Source organism: Gopherus evgoodei, chromosome 10, assembly GCF_007399415.2.
Source record: "Gopherus evgoodei ecotype Sinaloan lineage chromosome 10, rGopEvg1_v1.p, whole genome shotgun sequence".
Classification (NCBI taxonomy): domain Eukaryota; kingdom Metazoa; phylum Chordata; order Testudines; family Testudinidae; genus Gopherus; species Gopherus evgoodei.
Window position 1 is genome coordinate 31,601,699 of NC_044331.1, and position 16,926 is coordinate 31,618,624.

At 40.0% G+C, this 16,926-nt stretch overlaps 1 protein-coding gene across 7 annotated transcripts in view; it reads right to left on the reverse strand.

Annotated features, from left to right (window-relative positions):
• OTUD7A (OTU deubiquitinase 7A) overlaps positions 1-16,926 on the reverse strand; it is a 267,788-nt gene that overhangs the window by 179,439 nt on the left and 71,423 nt on the right. The gene's annotated exons all lie outside the window — the stretch shown is intronic.

A 16,926-nucleotide genomic window follows, 5' to 3' on the forward strand; every position in this document is an offset into this window, starting at 1 on the left:
AAAGCGAGCTGCATGTAGTGACAGGTGACATGCTTCATTATTTGCAAAAACTACTGCCATTTCACTATAATAAACTAAAACAGCTAAAGAAACACATCTGTTAACAAACAGGACTCTCTACAGTGTAATGTAATCTTATTTCTGCTTTATCAACCTGATTAAACCCTAAATTAATTGCACCAGCAGATTAAAAATGGAATCATTTTCTTCTGAGCTTTGATTTTTCTATTTTTTGCATAAAGTTTTGGCCAGTTTATTTAAAAGTAGAGGATGGAATTGTCTAAAAACTTAAAAGGCATTTCTAGACATGGGCTAACCTGCTGTGTGTATCCCATGATTTGGATCAGAAACCTGGGTATTGCTATCAAAAGCCAGGCATCCCTCTTTCCTAATTCTACTTTATATAGCCTGTAGGGAGAGGATGCAGAAATGAGAACAGCATGAAATGAGCACATGGAAATCTGAGAAGATAAATTATTACACCAAATTACTTTATTTTGTTTGGAGGAATCTTTCTGCTAACAAAAGTTACTGGTTTAGCAACACATATTGGAATAATAGACGATTTGTCTCCTCTTCTTCAGTTCTGCATATTCCCCAGTGCCACAGTTTTATAAATTCTGTCCATCCAACTCCCTCTTTTCCTTGTGTCTGCAAAAACCAGCCGAAAGGCTCTTACTGGACTGGCATTCATGAGATCTAATGGTATATAGAAATACTAACTGGTATACTGAAACTGACTTAACAAAACACTCTAGTCTAACAACTATGCTTGGAGAAATTAACCCATGTGAATAGTATGATACTAGGAGGGTCATATTTAGAAAAAACTTTTCAGGTAAAGTTAGGCACAACAATTGAGACAGTGGGTTAGAGTTTAACTTGTTCTGTAATCATTCCGCTAATTTCCACTTCACTACCAGTCACGATACAAAGGTTCCCCAGTCAGGTCTTTGTTACTTTACAGATGGCCTTAGGGTCACGAACTCTCAGCTAAGAGAGGGAACTTTAATTTGGACTACTACTATGCTGATAGTGACCCAGTGTCGCTCTGTAAACTCATCAAATAGGAGATGATAACCTTTAACTTGTGTTCTTAATAGATTGACGTCTAACCTGGCCAGCTCTTGCAAAATCACACAAGAGTCTTAGAACAAAGGCCACACAGTGTGAAAGGTAATTTCTACATATACAAAATTTATTAAAATATATGCACAAAAAAAAGATATACTGTAGATCAGAAAATACACAGTTTATAGTAGGGGTTCTCAACCTTTTTCTTGCTGAGGTCCCCCTCAACATGCTATAAAAATGCCAGGGCCTGGGGAGGGGGGCAGGCGCCTCTGGCCAGGGGGACCTTCTAGTTTTACTTCTATTTGAGGGGGCAAGGTCTGACAGGGCTCGAGCAGCTCTGCACAGCGGGGTCCAGGGAGGGAGCGCCACCTCTACCCTCTGATTCACTCAGGAGGCCACCCAGCCTTCCTGGACTGTGGGGAGATGCAAACAAAAAAATATAAATCAGAGGATGGACCCAGTTCTAAAAGTTTGATGCAGCCCCCATGTGACAGTGCAAAGTCTGCCTTGAGCCGCATGCCACAGCAACAGCGCAGAGAGGTGGTAATATGCCATATACCATCCCACCCTTACTTCTGCGCCGCTGCTGGTGGCGGCGTTGCCTTCAGAGCTGGGTGCCTGGCCAGTACCCGCCAGTATTAGGCCGCCCTGCCAGTGCTTAATTTGTGCCAGGGCTGAGCTCTAGCCTCTGACATCTCTTTCAATACAAATTAAACATTGGGGGAAGCAGCAGGGCCCAGAGGTGATCGCGGGGGGGGGCAGCCCAGGGAGCCTGTGGAGGCCAGGAGTGATGGGGGGGGGCACCAAAATACAAGTTTGCCCAGGGTGTCATTTTCCCTAAGGCCAGCCCTGCTCAGGGTGCAGGCATCGGGTAGCTAGTGGCTGTGTGTGGGCAGGGGGGTAGCTAGGGGCTGAGTGGGGTGGAGTTCGCAGCTTCAGCGTAGGGGGCACGCTGAGGTTCCTGGCTTAAGCCCCCCACTGCTCCTGGTTTGCAGGGGGCTGGGAGGGAGGGTTTGCCAGCTTCAGCCCCACATTGTTCCCAGCTTCGAGGGGGGAGGGGGACGCCAGCTTCAGCCCTGCGCTGCTCCCGGCTGGGGTTGAGGGCGCTGGCTTCAGACACCCTGCGGCACTCCTGGCTTTAGCACTGGGGACCGGGTTTCAGCTGTGGGGCTCCATGGTCCCCCTGAAAGGGTTCACGGACTCTCAGGGGGCTGCCGACCCCCAGTTGAGAACCACTGGTTTATAGCATAAGAATACAAGAGTATGACCTTAGATAAGAGAAATTTGTACAGTGCTTTTAAACAGCCTCTAAACTGCATTAAGTAAAATAATCTCTTCTTATCCATTAGGATTGAGTAAATATTTCTGTTCTATCATACATGTTCCAAATAGCGTTCTGTTGTATAAAAGCTAATGATAGAGTGACATTGACCATCTCCCTTCTTAATCAACTGATTTCTAATGATCAGCTCAGCCAACATATCATTGATATAATTGTATAACTAAAGAATTGCCTAGTCCAAATAGTCTTGTTTCGTTTTATGCTGCAGGACAGGATCAACATTCATGGTATTGGAGTGTACTTGAAATAAAGCACTTCCGATGTTTTGGTTTGGGCAATTAAATACCTACAAAAGTTAGTGTTTCATTTATTCTTCTGCCACGAACTGTATCCCCGAAGTATGTCAGTCTGCCTATTTATTAAATGCAAGCAGTATTTGCCCCAGATTTTAAGGTTTGTTGTTTAAAAAAAGATTTTGAGTCTTATGTAAATTCAACAATTCGGATTTAACAAAAAATTGTAGACTAATTAAGCTGCTTTCATACATATTCACATTATCGGCCTCTATCCCTGGCTGTTTGAAGAATTACTGTTGCCACTCAGCCAAGGGGGTGAATAAGGTACAATGGCATGCAGCTCGATGGGGCCTTGCCCTTGGATGGGGCTGCTACTGTAACTAAAATAATTTTTTTTAAGAAGACTTAAGGCACCTTCGTCCTCTACTCCTCACCCCAGGCTACCTGTCTACCAGACTGCCCCTGGCATAAATTACATCAGCTTTCATGCTGACCCCAATGGCCCCAAGGGGCTGAACCCACAGCGGGGAATCACTAGGGCACAGGGAAGCCCCAGCCATTCAAGCAGTAGGGGTACGTGTGACAAGTTGATGGGTGGCATAGAACCACTATAAGATCCTTCTCTGACTGGCAGCACCTCCAATAGTGCTACTTTTGCAATGCAGACCTGTCTAAGCAACTGCAGCTATGGAGAGAATCAGTTTTAATAGCAAGAAGGAAGAGAGGGCCTGATCCAAAGCCGATTCCAGTCAATGGAAACTTTTCCATGGACACCAGTGACCTTTGGATCCAGTCCGCAGGGAGAAAAGCACTGTGCGATTACAGAACAGTAAACCTGGTGTGACATGGTTTGAGGCATCTGTACATGTACAAGATAGGAATTTTCATTGATTTTATGAACTCCATATATAACAGTAACCTTCAGTGTGTATTAAATCAGTCATTGGCTGACAGAGACCATGGCACATACCACACCTCCTGTTTGGAAGTAGCTACAGGACAATCAAAGAAGTCGTTAACATGGAATCACTTTGCAGGGTGCTCTCAGAAAAGACCTTTTTCTTAAAACATGCCCACTTTCTGGCCAGCACTAATCACTTTTAGGGCTTCTGTGTCTTACAAGGACCCTCCTTCTGTAAAAGAAATTTCAGCTGTTTTTGTATCACCACAACCTGTTCCCCTGAAACACGTTTGATCACTAGGGCCCCCTACTACTGTTTATGGCAACATGTGTTTTAGAAATACTTGTAGTAATCCAGAAATGAGTCTGGCTCATGGGACGTGTCCTTCGCCAATCATGAGTTTCCTGGTTCGCCAATGATTTCAACATTAAGAAAAAAAATAAATATCAAAGTCTTCCTACCATTCCAATATTCCAAAAGCAAATTTCACCTTGGCAATATGTTTTAATACTTAAGAGCTACGTTCATCCTTAATTTGTCCATTAATCCAGTCAAATGTCCATAATAACATAAACCTCACTGATGAAACTGTTAAATTTGAAAACACCACCACAGAGCAGGTCCACTGCACTCCTTTGCTGAAGAAAATCTTTTATGTATTTAATTGGATTAAAATATTAGTTTAATATCAAGTTATTCCCCTCCCAGCTCTGAAGAAAGCCAAGAGGGCCAAAATGTAGGCAATCAGGAAGATATAATTTGATATTTAATAACCTATTACATATACTTGAATGGGTTGAAAGTACTTTCCCAAGAAGTAGCCAAATTGAGTATTTTTCAAATAAATAATTTACAAATAATTCTGATTTTCAATACCACAAGCTTGATAATGACATTAATAAAGAGCTATGCAGGCAGATTCCATTAACTTTTAAGAAGTTACATCAAAACAATAATATGCACTTTGCATTTCAAGCTGATCACCAGAGAGAAAAAAATATCTACCAACATTCATCTTAATATTTTTTTAAAATCAGTTTTAGAATTAATAGCATCATCCTTGAAGAAATGCTCATGAAAAACTTCTTAACTGTAAAGGTGGTTAAGCACGGGTACAATTACCTAAGGAGGTTGTGGAATCTCAATCACTGGAGGTTTTTAAAGAACAGGTTAGGCAAATACCTGTCAGGGACAGTCTAATAAACACTTAGTCCTGCCCCAGTGCAGGGGAGTTGACTAGCTGACCTATCGAGGTCCCTTCCAGTCCTACATTTCTATTTTTCTGTGACAGAAGTTTTCCTTCAGACCACAGAGCTAGAACAACAACATGGGTAAGACTGTGGCTTTAAGCCTAGCCTATCTTCTGCACAGAGGAGTATGAGGAAGAAAGCTGCTTACTGGAGGATACACTGTGCCTAGGGCACAGAAATATGGCACAGTTACTGTGAGCACAAACTTGCAGCTGCAAAAACGGAGACTTACTTTGACACTTGTCTTAAAGTCTGTCTGCAAATTCTATATCTTATCTTGGTTCATTAGCATAGACTATTTACTAGGGATGTCGATTAATTGCAGTTAACTCATGCAATTAACTTAAAATTAATTGCAATTTGAAAAATTAGTCACAATTAATCAGTTTTAATCACACTGTTAAACAACAGAATATCAACTGAACTTATATTAAGTATTTTTGCATGGTTTTCTGCATTTTCAAATATACTGATTTCAATTACAACACAGAGTGTACCGAGTTCACTTTATATTATTTTGTTACAAATAGAAACACTGTAAAAATGATAAACAAAAGTAGTATTTTTCAAGTCACCTCATACAAATACTGTGATACAATCTCTTTATTGTGAAAGTGAAATTTATTAATGTAGATTTTTTTTGTTACGTAACTGCACTCAAAACCAAAACAATGTAACACTTTAGAGACAAGTCCACTCAGTCCTACTTCTTATTCAGCCAATCACTAAGACAAACAAGTTTGTTTATATTTATGGGAGATAATGCTGTCCGCTTCTTATTTATAATGTCACCTGAAAACAAGCATTCGCATGGCACTTTTGTAGCAGGCATTGCAAGGGAGTCCAGTGGTCAGGGATACAGAAGGTGTGACCAGAGTTAGGGGTGCAGAAGGGGGATGCACAGGTTGCGGAGCCTGGGGAGTCCATGGGGACCAGGGGCAATGGGGGGGCACCACATTCATGGGGGCAAGAGGTGCCAAAATACAAGTTCGCCCAGGACACCATTTTCCCTAAGGCCGGCCTTGGCCATACATTTCATATTATAGCAGTCGCAGATGATGACCCAGCATGTTGTTCATTAAGAACACTGTCACTGCAGATTTGACAAAATGCAAAGCCAGTACCAATATGAAATTTCGAAAGATAGCTACAGCACTCGACCCAAGGTTTAAGAATCTGAAGTATCTTCCAAAATTTGAGGAGGATGAGGTGTGGAGCATGCTTTCCCAAGTCTTAAAAGAGCAATACTCCAATGTGGAAACTACAGAACCCAAACCATCAAAAAAGAAAAATCAACCTTCTGCTGATGAAAATGAACATGTGTCGGTCTGCTCGGGTTTGGATCGTTATCGAGCAGAAGCTGTCGTCACCATGGACGCATGTCCTCTGGAATGGTGGCTGCAGCATGAAGGGACATATGGATCTTCAGTGCACCTGGCATGTAAATAGCTTGCAATAGTGGCTACACAGTGCCATGTGAACATCTGTTCTCACTTTCAAGTGACATTGTAAACAAGAAGTGGGCAGCACTGTCTCCTGCAAATGTAAACAAATTTGTTTGTCTGAGTGATTGGCTGAATGAGAAATAGGACTGAGTGGACTTGTAGGCTCTAAAGTTTTACATTGTTTTATTTAACATAATTCTACATTTGTAAGTTCAACTTTCATGATAAACAGATTGCACTACTGTACTTGTATGAAGTGAATCGAAAATTACTATTTCTTTTGTTTACAGCACAAATATTTGTAATAAAAAATATAAAGTGAGCACTGTACACTTTCTGTGTTGTAACTGAAATCAATATATTTTAAAATGTAGAAAACATCCAAAAATATTAAAATAAATGGCATTCTATTATTGTTTAACAGTGTGATTAATCGCACAATTACTTTTTTTAATCAACTGACAGCCCTACTATTTACTAATGCATTTGCTAGCCTATTCCTCTGCACGTAGGTGATAAGTTGTATTGGCAGTTGCCAGAACTTCAGCTGTGCCACCTAAGTGGCAGTATGTGTTTAGCAACAGGGTCTGTCATTATATGCTCATGCAATCTCAGACAATGTGAGATAATTGTAAATTAAAGTAATAAAATATTATACAAAGAATATGCACTCCTATAATTGCAGATGCACCTCTGTACCATTTTTCTTTTCTTTCCACATGTTATATGATAAAGACATGATTCTGTTGTAAAGCAAACCTATATGGAAAACAGCATAAAGTTTGCTGTGGAAACCACAGCTGCATTTTCCGATGGCTAACGGATTGGAATCTTAAACTTCAAGTTGCATAAGTATAGATATTTTCCATATACTTCCTTATGCTGGCAATATCTGTTTGTAATTAGTACATTACACAAACCTTGCTATGGCACCTTGGGACATCAAGATACCTAGAAGAAATTCAGATCTTGCTATCTTTAAACTAAGGAAGAGTCCAGATAATAAAAAATAAAGATATGGAGCGAACTAAGAATTCTGGGTGATATTCCAAGCCTTGGAACCAACTCTCAGCACTGAGTGACTATTACTAGTAACCTTGGCCAGGGAGTTTAGGGTAATTTGAACTTTCTAGTAGTTTTAAAATATTTCTTCTACTGAATTGAAATCATATTCTCTCTCCTCCACCTTTTCTTTTGTTTGTTAAAATGTGATGCAAGTTGCATTTTGCTTATACTTCTGATTAATATTTATCTATTGCAAATGTATTGTTACTCAAACACTGAATCACTGCAAACTTGGTAACTTTTCTTGGAAAATAATAAAAAACTATATCCTGTATCTCTACTTACAGTAAGTAAAACGCTAAAATATTCTCTCTCTCTCTCTCTCTCTCACACACACACACACACACACGCTCTTGTTATGCTCCTTCTGGAAGGCTAATTAGCACACATCTATGCCTTTAATTAGTAGTCAAATAGACCATAATAAGTCTTCACAACTATTCAATGAGGCTCTATAAACTGGCTTTGAGAACGGCTGGTCATCAAAGAAGCCAGGGTCACTGGTGTTATTTCTCTCTTTTGCTTACTATACTTCCTTCCTGAATTATTGTAGATTTCAAAGCATACTTATTCAACTGCAGCTTTCAGAAGATTAGGTAATTTTCTCCTTGTACTTTACAGTGATTCCCAGGGGCTGAGTTTGCTCCCTTTACTGCTCTGAAAGCAACATGGGCCCTTCAATGTTCCCCCTTATTATAAGCAGGGCCTTGTGCTTTAGCTGCTTATCATATCTTAGGTTGCAAGGGATAGTGTTTGGTTGGCCTTCTCCCTCCAGTTCCAATCCAGAGAGAAAACACATAAAGGTGTTGTGCAACCTATAAGTTAAAATACAAGATTCAGATACTAGATTCAAGTCCCTATTCTGTAGTATGACATTTTGAGACAATCTTTCCTTTAAAACTAACTAAACTCTGATTTCTCTATCTCGTAGATTTAGGACTATTGTCAAACCATTGTTTATCTAAATATTAAAGTTTACAGAACTCTGAAATACCATATAGATATTTGGTCAATTACAAAAATAATTAGCTAGTTTCATGCATTGAAGCATTTTAGAAATGGCCTAGTAATCATAGATGAAGGTGACAAATTTCACAGAAATTGTTAATAGTAAAAATATCAATTTGCATAGTTTGTCACAGATTAAAATAAAGTTATTACAACTGCAGAATTGTATAGAATTTACAAAAATAATCAAAGATTATATAGTACATGCTCTTGTTTATACTAAATTCTAAATAAACCTAGCCAGTCTATGAAACCTGTGCAGCTGTGAGTGCACTCAAAACATTTACTATGTGATTATATAGTGGTAGAGATCAAGCCCAAAATTCAACTGATGATGCAGAAAGATCTGGATTTTTCTTATAACAAACAAGTAATGCCATAGCAGAATGAAAGACCGATCGATCTATTTCAGAGTTTAACATAACAGGGCTATAGCAATGTCAAAATGCCTCTTGTTTAGACTTCTCAAAAGCTGGGAATTCCAGATCCCCTCATTTTCTGTCCTCCCAGGTTTACCTTTTTAAAAGTGCCTTTCTTCATAGTCTCCTGGTAGAGGGCTCTTTAAATGTGGAAGAGACAACCAGCTGCAGCTTTCAATTGATCTTTTAACATCATACTGCTACAGACTGAAACTCCATTCCAGCTAGTAAGCATGTTAGTTCCTTTTATATTGTTTTCTCCTATCTTTCCTTCCCCTGATTCCTTAAGAGATGGCATGTCCTCATCTTTCCTTAACCAAGGTCACAGTAAAGGGCTCAGCGTGGGGGGGGGGGGGGGGGGGGGGGGGGGGGGGGGGGGGGGGGAGGGGGGTCCCTTTTTCCCCTATTATGTTGCGTTTTGGTTCCAATACGATAACCTCATCCAATTTACAACAAAAATGACATTAAGGCAATAATTGATGCAAACAAGACAGTTGCCCTTTTGGTACTGAAACTTTCTTTGTGCTCTGGAATAGACCTTTGTCTTCATGGCAATTCCTCTCTATCACTGAACAATATTAGAGAAATTTGTGCTTGGAATTAAAGGAATATTACTCTGTCTCGAGAAGCTTGTTTTATCAACAAAACTGTGTCATCAGGATATCTGTAAGCACACAATTTCCATTTTATTCTCAACTAAACATTGCTAAAATTCATTGTAGGCAAAACAAATATTGTTAAAGGCACTTTTTATGAAAACACTGCAGAGTGCTTTATGAAAAATATAAAAATTTCTAAACAAATAGCTTATAGCCTCCATAGCTGCAAATCGATGTAGAAAGTCTTTACATTTATTAATCAAAATATTGGGAAGGCTCATCAGTTTTGGCAAATATTGAATGGGACTAAATTTTGTAGCTTATCTGTCCATGGTTCACGCATTCTTACACTGGCAGACGATGTGAAAGTTACATACCCAAAACTACATTAATAGTATGTTAAATAAAGTCAACTACTCAAAAATTAGGAAATACCTGAATTCAGGTTGCTTATGCTTATGCATGTTGCTTATGCATGTTGCTTATGCAACCTGAATTCAGCCCCTTCTACATGTGCATTATGACAGTCTTTAATTACATGATCAAACATTTTTTTCCATAGAATCCCAGCCTCATTCACTACACAGAACTAACAGCTATGCAATATTTTCTTTTTTTCTGCATTGTTCAGCGAGTGTCCCCATGCCTTATTTACTGAATATTATTCAAATTCTGCTCTGAAGTCAGGATTATTATTTTCCTCCTGGGCTTTTCCCTGGTGCTCATCACTATGGTCGCTGAGTGCCTCACAAATATTAATTAACTTATCTTCACAATACCCGTGAAGTCAGGATATGGCATTATTACCATTTTACAGATGGGGAGTTGAGGCAGAGAGAGACAAGGAAAAAAGTGTCCACTAATTTTGGGGTGCCCAATTTGAGACACCTATGATACAATTTTTCAGAGTACTTAGCATTATATAACATGTTTGTATGTTCAGAGCATGGCTCCCATTGACATCTGTTTCAGCTGTGAGTGCTCAGCATATCTGCAAATCAGATCCCATGGTCTCAAGTCAGGCCCAAGAAAATGACGAACACACAGCTAGTGTCACCAGCAAAAACTTTAGATTAAGTGGCTTGCCTAATATCATAAAGGGCTTATGTAGCAGGGGCAGGGATAGACTCCAATTCTCCAGGGCAGCATTCAACTGCCTGGATCCTTCAGGCCATCCTCTCTCGTCCCGCCTCAATTGCCTGCCTCATTCCATACACACTTCCAGCTTCTGCAACAAATAAGGCAAAGGTCCTACAGACAACAACTTCCTTCATTATACAACCTTGATTCATCCCCAGAGAAGGCCCCTTGAAGTCAATGGCTCGACAATACTTTACATGAGATGAGGATTAGCACTACCACTCTTGTATGATTGGTTTCCTGTTCTTACCAGGCCCGTTGCTGTGAGTTTCTCTATTATGATCTCTTGCCTTTTGGTTGAGTCAGCCCATTTGTTAACGTGCAGTAGATTGTCATGGATTATGTAACTGAAAAAACTGAACCTAAAACAGAGCAGCACCAGCGACAGCTCAGCCGCTGCAGCAGTTGAGCACTCCAGGTGTATGGGTGGCTTTACTAACTTATTTAGCAAACAGAATGTAGGAAGCCCCAATAAAGATTCATTTGATGAGTATCACTTTCACCCATCAGCTTTCTGTTGCCATCGGCGGTAGGCATGCTGTTAGTTTGTTAATAATTTTAGTCCATTTCCTTGCCTGGCTACACTTAATTGTTGTCAACTGGAAAACAAAATTAAATTTTTATTTTCTTTGTGAGGAGCTTGTGCTCAACATTTCAAAGTTACTCAAATAACAGGTTTTAATTTCTGGGTCTTTTTGTTTACAGTTACCCCTTGAGAATGAGGCAGGAAAGGCCTACATTTTTTTTCTAATATTTTTACCTCTCTGTCTAGGCTCTTTATAAGGGCAAGATGCTGAGTTCCGGAATTGGTTTAGCTTCTGGTTTTGAATCTCAAGCATATTGAATGCCTGGGATGATGGATCGATGACCAGAGCACTGATCTGAAAATGTTTAACTGTCACCAAAAGTAGCACTGTGGATACAAGCACAAACCCTTAGCTCATTTGACTTTGTAGATCCATCTGCCACATTGCTCTAAAGGAAGAAGGCTGTAGCCTCTGACTGGTACTGAGGTTGTTTTAAAATGATCTCACTGTGCTATTCTTGAGGTCACAGCTCTTTTTTGTTTGGGAACATCAGCAAATTGCATATCAAATACAAGCCAGTCAGAGCCCAGTTCTGCTTAGATTAAAAGAAAACAAACACTTATTGGAAATTACAAGAAAAAAAGGGAAACAGAAGAAAAAGAAAGAAAGTTAGTGCTTGGATCCCTTAACCTAGACACTACTTAAGAACCCTAAAATATAACACCATAAATCCAAGTTATAGGTCATAAGATGACAGTTGTTATACATACCACTGCAGAGATTTGTATGGCACGTGATGGCTTGTCAGAGATGCAGACCCTTTGGTAATCTCTTCAGAGAAAGTAGGGCCATGAGCCTAAAACTCCAATTCAGACATAGGCTGGTGTTCCTTAGGTTTGAAGGGGATACAAATTTCAGTACATACCAGAGCTGGATTACACATTCCGTGTCAATGGCAAAACTGAGTCCATCTTCCTAATTGAATAATCTATCCACTATATTTAGCCCCTTTCTGCTCATGGCACATCCACCAGCAGATCGTGACTATGTTATTCAAAGGATCTGGTGACATTTTTACACTTTTTAAAAACAAAAAGTAATGGATTTTTTTAACTTCATGGACAAAACGGTTTCTCTGCCAATATGCAATATTCGAGCTACGTTAGATAGCCGTAACCATCAAATAAGTAACGCTGCATTGTTTCTGCTCCTAGACTGGTTGAGTGCATATGCTATATGCTGAGTGTTTGTCCGTTAACATACTGTTATGTCTTTATGATATTCAGCCTAAATTTCACACACAGTTGGACCTAGTTATGGCCCCTGAGGCCATGAACAATTTCTCTATATTAAGTAACCTGCACCCCACTTTTGGCCTTCAACACCCCCCACAACCTCTCCAAGCTCATAAAAAGCAAGGTCCACACACATCAGGCCACATCAACTCAAAGTGGCACCAGACCCTGACAGAACAACTGCCACAAAACTGCAGACACATCTCCACTGCTACAATGATCAATACCCCCCACAACACATGACCCATGGCTCCTACATATGCCTATCATAACGTGGTGTACCTCACCCAGTACACTAAATGCCCAGTAAAAAAGTTATGTGGGTGAAACTAGACGGGCAATCACGATGCTCTCAAATGAACTCACACAGGAAAATGAGAAAAGACAAAAACACCCTATCACCTGTGGGTGAACACTTGTCACAAAGTGATCACTGCATATCTGACAGGTCAGTCCTCATCCTCAAAAGAAATCTGCACAACACTTTCAAAAGATGAGCCTGGGAGCTTAAATTTGTAACTCTCCAAGACTCTAAAAACATAGACTGAACCAAGACACTGGATTATGGCTGATTACAACCAATCCATCACCCACTAAACCACCCCCCTTTTTGTCCTCTGACTGCAGAGATGCTAACAGGCCATTCTACCTTGAATGGTTCCTTAGAATACGTCCTGGATCTGAAGAACTCTGTCTGGCTCAAAAGCTTGTCCCTCTCACCAACAGAAGTTTGTTCATAAAAGCTATTATCTCACTCACCCTTGTCCCTCTAATATTCTGGGACTGACACAGCTACAACACTGCCCCAGATATGTAAAGGAATAAGCCAATCTCAGTATTTTATATATGCAAAAGTGCATGCAGAGCCATTAGTGCTCAGAGAATGAAACACATACCTGCATTTGTATGTACAAAAGGAGTATTGAATGCAACTCTGTGGGTGCAAACATCTGCACCTGCATTTTTGCAGGTGCAAACCAGAGACCATAGTTGAAAATTTAGCCTGTTCACAGCATTATACATTGATGAAGAAAGGAAGGTAGCTTTAATGCTTGCTATCATAAGGGAGCCTCATGAATGTCAAAGATGGGGGGTTATGAAGAACCTGATCAGATAATTACTTTTCACCCTCAGTGTAAGGTCTTGGTTCAATCCTCTACCTTAAAAACTATTAAAACTTAATTCTGACTTGAGTACAGTGTATTAAGCCTTTATATTCACTTTATTTACCCACATTATGCAAACACTTACAATTATGCTTAAACCCTAAAAAATGGTGCTCTCAGAATCATGCATTCCATCTGATTCCTTTTCACCACTATTATTTCATTCATGACACATTTTATAGTCATACACAAAAGTCACTGAAAAAAATGGTGCATCAATAATCTGGTTGAAGAGTTTTTTGGGGGGAGGTGCAGGAAGGGGTAAGGGTTGTCTCCATTGCACTGCTGTGCCTCCATCGCATCCTGCTGATCTGCCTGTCTGCCACAGAACTCAACTTACACTCCAGAAACAGCACCTACTGAGTGAACGCTCAGGGTGGGCTCTGCCTCTCAGAGCATCCATTGGCCTATGTACAGCACCATTACAGAGGCTCACAAACACTTTGGAAAGCAATTTAATAATGAAGAAGAGATAAGCAGAAGAAGGGACAACTAAGGGTTTGGGGGTGATCTGAGACCTCTGCTTGCTAATATTCACAGTGGGACGTAAACCCAGGGATTAAGTGGGAAGGAAATGGTGCACAGATCGGTTCTTCTGAAGTAGTGAACATAAACCATAGTCAATGAGCTGTAAGACTTGAATTTCTGTGCAGAGGTCAAAGAATTATCATGGTTTGGTCTGTCTGTGAAGAGCACCAAATTAAAAGGAATTGCACTTGCCAATTCCAGGGGTGAATTTGACTTCAAAATTCAATCTTATCCTAAATTAGCATTAGCTGGTGGCCAAAAGGAAAAAAAACACTGATATAAAAAGACCTAAGACAGCTAGTTGTGAATTGAAATTATGGCTTAGACTGATCTGTAAAAAAAAACCATACAAACATTGTCTTACTCCAAGATAAACAAATGAGACTGCTTTCAAACTGAAACAATAAATACAACAAACCTACTTGTGGGAGGAACAAATCAAACATCTCCAGTGAGTCGCCATAAAGCAGCTTTATGCTTTCAAAATTAGATTGGTGGCACTTTTATAGCACAGATAATATAGGGAAAAAATCTCTGTTTAAAAATTCATTAAGTTTTCAGAGTGGTGATGGCTAGAAATGATCACATGCTGTTATTTCGATGGTATGGTACGTTCTCATATACTGTGATATCACTGCTTAAACTTAGATTTGTAGTTATACCCTTGAAAGTGAAGTTGTATTCATATAAGAAAAGATACATCTTCTGGAAATTCAGACAATGCATTTACTTGTTTCTCTGTATTTAATATCCAGTACATTGAAGTAATAAACTTAATTCATATTACATATTTTTAACTTTCAATACACAAAATCAAGATCTCTGCAAATGATTGTATTCAGATCGACTCCGTGACATGAGATAATAATTAAAAAGTGACTCAAAATGCAGGGAGTCCAAGCTCTTGGGGTAAGCATTGGGGTTTCTTTATGCAATATCCTGCATCAGGCTGAAAATCTTGGTTAGGCTATGCACTAACACAATCTTGTTAGCCCTTGGATAGTTAGGCCTGCTCTGTTCTTCAACACTGCAAGGGGCCAGGTCAGTGATGGCTGGGAAGGTTGTTGCATGCTCCCTTTCACTACAGTAAGTTTGTGTCACCCGTTAGGTGGGACCTTGTTTTGTTGTCTGAAGTTATAATAAAGCTTCAGCCACTTGGCAATATCTGTTGCTTCCATCCATTATCACTGCAATTTGCCATTTACTTACAGTGATGTCAAACACAGTAAGAGGTTGTCATGAGGAGGCATAAGGAATTTGAGAGACTAAGCAAAAAGCAAAGCATCCCATGACACAATGGAAAGCTGTCTCCGAAATCCAAAACTCATTACCACAATACACACCTCTGTATCACCTAGGGCTCGTTAACCTTTCCAGACTCAGGATATAAAGCTCTGTTGCTGTGAGGTTAAATTTCCAAGCTGATCGGTTAAACCCTATTTAAACTCAACTCTTTTTTGTAAGGCTGTAAATGAAACAGCTAAAGTTAAGGCAAGGACATACCAGTATGCATTGCCTGAACTGAACGAACTGCTAACCTTGATCTGTACATCACTGATGGCGATTAATCTGATCTGATGCAGGGCAGGAGAGTGAGAAAGAGAAAGTGTGCACATATTACATCTGAGATCTGTTTGAATGTAGTGCATGCATGTTGCATAGAGAAACATATTCTTAGTCCAAGAGTCCTAGGTTCTGGAAGGAGAGAGGCAAAGAATTCGCACAAGAAGAAAGGAAGTTAAGTGAGACTGAGAATAAATCCCCCAACCTATTTATTTATTTACTTTGATTTACAATTATATGTCCCATGCACAGACTTTAAGTCAGAGGTTCTCAAACTGAGGGCACAGGCCCTCTGGGGAGGGCATGGAATGTATTGGGGGGGAGTCGTGACATTTTGCCCACAGCAATGAATAACAAAGATGACTCCTCCAGACATATCAGGTCCTCAGATGGTGCTGTGCCTTTGACCCTAGATGGCGCTGTGCATAAGAACATAAGTACTGCCATACCGGGTCAGACCAAAGGTCCATCTAGCCCAGTATCCTCTCCACCGACAGTGGCCAACACCAGGTGCCCCAGAGGGAGTGAACCTAACAGGCAAAGATCAAGTGATCTCTCCCCTGCCATCCATCTCCATCCTCTGACAAGCAGAGGCTAGGGAGACCTTTCCTTACCAATCCTGGCTAATAGCCATTTATGGACTTAACCACCATGAATTAATCCAGTTCCCTTTTAAATGTTGTTATAGTCCTAGCCTTCACAACCTCCTCAGGTAAGGAGTTCCACAAGTTGACTGTGTGCCGCGTGAAGAAAAACTTCCTTTTATTTGTTTTAAACCTGCTGCCTATTAATTTCATTTGGTGACCCCTAGTTCTTGTATTATGGGAATAAGTAAATAACTTTTCTTTATCCACCCACTTTCTCCACATCACTCAAGATTTTATATACCTCTATCATATCCCCCCTTAGTCTCCTCTTTTCCAAGCTGAAGAGTCCTAGCCTCTTTAATCTCTCCTCATATGGGACCCTCTCCAAACCCCTAATCATTTTAGTTCTTCTTTTCTGAACCTTTTCTAGTGCCAGTATACCTTTTTTGAGATGAGGAGACCACATCTGTACGCAGTATTCGAGATGTGAGCATACCATCAATTTACATAAGGGCAAGAATATATTCTCAGTCTTATTCTCTATCCCCTTTTTAATGATCCCTAACATCCTGTTTCCTTTTTTTTACTGCCTCTGCACACTGTGTGGACATCTTCAGAGAACTCTCCACGATGACTCCAAGATCTTTTTCCTGACTGGTTGTAGCTAAATTAGCCCCCATCATATTGCATGTATAGCTGGGGTTATTTTTTCCAATGTGCATTACTTTATGTTTATCCACATTAAATTCATTTGCTATTTTGTTGCCCAATCACTTAGTT